This window comes from Chrysochloris asiatica, unplaced genomic scaffold (assembly GCF_000296735.1).
Source record: "Chrysochloris asiatica unplaced genomic scaffold, ChrAsi1.0 scaffold00213, whole genome shotgun sequence".
Lineage (NCBI taxonomy): Eukaryota > Metazoa > Chordata > Mammalia > Afrosoricida > Chrysochloridae > Chrysochloris > Chrysochloris asiatica.
In genome coordinates this window covers 3,194,815-3,198,934 of record NW_006408731.1, presented here as the reverse complement: position 1 = coordinate 3,198,934, position 4,120 = coordinate 3,194,815, and positions in this window count along the sequence as shown.

The window sequence follows — 4,120 nt, the reverse complement described above, 5'->3', positions numbered from 1 at the left end:
GACTAAGCTTGGATTTTCAGTAGAAATTATGCAAGCAAGAAGGCAGTGGAATGACATATACAAAACTCTGAAAGAAAAAATTGCCAACCAAAAACCATATATCCAGCAAAGCTGTCCCTCAAATATGACAAAATAGGACATTTTATAATCAACAGAAATTAAAGGAATTTCTAATGACAAGAACAACTTTACAAAAATATTCTTTGGACTGAAAACCAACAACAGCAGACAACCTGAGATTAACATACATGATCTGTTGTTGCTGTTATTAATTGGTTCTAATTCATGGCAGTGGAGTGGTTTCAACTCATAGCGAAGCAGAAAACCTCATCTTTCTCCGGCAGAACAGCTGATAGTTTTGAACTGCTGATCTTGAGGTTAGCAGCCAGACAGAGTGACCCAGTGTTTCTGAGGAGCGCTTGAACCACTACTAGCCTTATAGTTCCAGCCAACCTTGTTGTCCTGCCACCGACCTTGTCCTGCCACCATACCAGCTCTCCAATCCAGATATATTGTTGTGGTTGTTAAGTGCCATTATATAAGCGACCCTGTATAGAGTTTCCGTTGAGCTGCTGATGAGCTTGAACCACTTATAGTTCAAACTGACTTTGCAGTCCAGCGCCACACCAGGACTCCTATCCAGATATAGAAATACTTAAAGTTAAACAAATCTGCAAGACTGAAAATAGGGAACCAGAGATATCAATGTACAATGAAGTCAACTACAAAGCAAAAAGAGGGAATCGTGTAGATACAGAACTTCGGAAGGAGCTCTGGTTGTGTAGTGGTTACCAGTCCGTAGTTAGAAACTACAGTGATTCTGCAGGAGAAAGATGAGGCTTTCTGCTCCTATAAAGATTTACAGCCTTGGAAACCTTATCCAGGGTCGCTATGAGTCGAAACCAAATCCACGGCACATAACCATCACTACAGAATCCTGGTGTGGCGCTGTGGGTTAATGTGCATGACCGGAAGGTCGGCGTTTCAAGCTCACCAGCCGCACATTGGAAACCCTAAACAGTGTCGCTATGGGTCAGAACTAACTGGATGGCACTTAACGCAACAACAACCACAGAGCTTCTGAATGGCATGGAAGTAAAGTAAATTTCAAGATTAAAACAAACTGTTTTAATCAGGGGGAAGGAATAATAAATTACAGGGTAACCTCAAAGAAAAATAGTACACATGCACATCAAAATAAAAAACGAGGAAAATCAGAAAGATTTAGTAAACATTAATACAACAGAAATGAAAAGAAAACCAACAAAATAAACTCAGCATAGAAAATTATGTAGCACATAGAGTCCAACAGCACCACAGAAAAACACACACAAAAATGACCACAATCAACTCACACCTACTGATAATTACACTGAATGTAAATGGATCAAGTGTACCAGCCAAGAGACAAAAAGAGCAGAATGAATAAGAAAATAGGATCCTTCAATAAACTGTCTACAAGAGACATATCAAAAAGCTGGAGACAGCCTAAATACTCATCAAAAGAAGAATGGTTAAACAAACTTTGGTACATATACACAATGGAATATTGCAAAATGTTGAAAAATAATGATGAATCTGTGAAGCCCCTCACAACATAGTTGATCCTGGAGGACATTATGCTGAGTGAAATTGATCAATCACGAAAGGACAAACATTGTATGAGACCAATGTTATAAAAAGTTTTTAAAAGGTTTTCTTGAGAAAACTACGATCTATGATGGTTACAGGGGAAAAAGGAAAAATATTCCTGAGCTAGTGGATAAACACACGTTAACATGGGTGACAGAGCAGGCAATATATAACAAGAGTGAAGTTAACTGAGGAAAGATGAAGGTAGCAAGAGTCACAGGGAGAAGTGCAATAGTTAAAGTGAATAGAGGTAAATGCTATTCAACTGTTGGTACGTGGAGGGGACTGCAACCATGCAATGAAGAAAAACATGTGGTTTGTTGAATGTATAACTGATGATCTGCTCTGTAAACCTTCACTCAATTCATATCACAATAAAAAGTTTTTTAAAATAGACAAAACTAATCAATGGGGTTAGAAATTATGATAGCAGTTTCATTTAGGGCAAGAGTAGCAACTGGTAGGGGAGCTGAAGAGTGTCTTCTGGAGGCTGATAATGATCTATTCTTTATTTGGGCATTGATTACACGGATACATATTCAATTATTACATTTCTCTGTATATGTGTTTATTTTATTAATAAGCTATAGAGATCATATATAATGTAGCTACAATGTCCTTGGGTGACACAAACCATTTTGCACTCAATTACTAACTGATCATCAGTTGGACTCTACCCAGAATGCTCCATGGAAGAAAGATTAGGTGGTAATCTACTTTGTTGAAAACCTCAGAGTCCAGTTCTACTCTGAAACACATGTGGTTTCCATAAGTTGAAATCAATTCCACAGCAATGGGTAAGGTACAATGAAAAATAAAACAAACCTGTGCATCTATTTAAAAAAATAATTAATTTTGTAAAAAGTTGTTGAAAAGGGGGAATAGGGCATATGGAAACAATAAAGTAGTCAGGAAAGTCCTGGTAGAAGTGATATTTGAGCAAAGGAGGGGAGGATCTGAGCCAAGCAAACATCCAAGAAGAGTTCCAGGATGGGGAAATAGCAAGTACAAAAACTCAGAGATTGGACTACGCCTTGAAGTATTCAAGGAATGACAAGGTAGGCAAAGCGGCTAAGCAAAGAGGGATTTGAGCAAGAGAAAGCTTGACAGGAGATTAAGTCAGAAGTTCATGGTGACCAGATCATGTAAGGCCTTTACTAACTCAGGCTTTTGCACTGAGTAAGAAGAAAGAGGATAGAAGGTTTAGAGCAGAGGAGTGATGTCATCTGACTTTACTTTTAACAGGATCATGCTGACTGCTGATTTTGGAATAGATTATAGTGGAGCAAAGTGGCAACCAGGGAGATAGGTTCCGAGGCTGGTTCATGGCTGTTGTTGTTAGGTGCCATTGAGTCGGTACTGACTCATAGCAGCCCTATGTACAACACAACGAAACACCACCTGGTCCTGAGCCAGCCTCACAATTGATGCCACGCTTGAGCCCATTGATGCTGCCACTTTGCCAGTCCATCTTGCTGGGGGTCTTCCTCTTTTTTTCTGACCCTCCACCTCATTTTCTTGAAAGGTTTTCAATATTTATTCCATCAATTCCTCTTGTGCCTTGTTCTTTGCCAATTCCTTCAATGCTCCTTGGACTTCGTTCATGGTAGCCTGGACTATATAGTACCAGTTCAGGAAGTATTAAGAAATACTTTGATTCTGGATATTTTGTAAAGTAAGAACCAAGAGGTTTTGCCCTTTTCTATTTAATATATTCCTCTTCCCTCCCCTATTCTTAACTAAAGGGGAAAACAGACCTTTTGGGTTGGAAAGAGGTGTGGGACAGATGCAAAATTGTCCCAGATCTCCTTCACTGCATTATAACACTGCAAAGAACGTGGGCACTTTTTAAAATCACTGTTTGGTGTGTTTTAAAAGGAGCGAGAAAAGCCCTAGGTATATTCTGCCTTGAGTAAGTTTCAATCTGTTGTGGGCCTACCAACCCTCTCCCCTCCGTATACAAAATGCCTATAAATGTTTCTCTGATAATTATCTATTGAATGTTTACAGTGTAAAAAGTTGAAGAGAGGAGGATATAAAAGAGTAGTACCCCTTGGACTTTATTCTCAAGGAAGATAAAAAGGGATGGGGAGGAGACTCTAGGGGCAAGACTGCATAAGCATCTATAGCAGCAAATATCTTCAATTTTTGGTTGGAGAAAAGACAAAATATACAAAGCATATTCCCTACTTCCTGAAAAACACGCTGTAGGTTCCAATCTGCCTCAGCAGCTCCCAAGTGTTTATTTCCAAAATTAAATCATTTACACTTTGTAAACTATCTTTGAACCACTTTTACAATATAAGCCGTATCTTAAATAAAACTCAAAAACAGGTATCACCTCAAAATTTTCTCAAATTCTTTCTTCCAAAAAATGTCACAGTCATAGTCACAAGATTGACATCTATGGGAGAGACTCTTATTTCCTTAGCCAGGTATAAAACAACCTGTTTATTCTCACTTTAATAAAGAAAGATTGATTATTTCC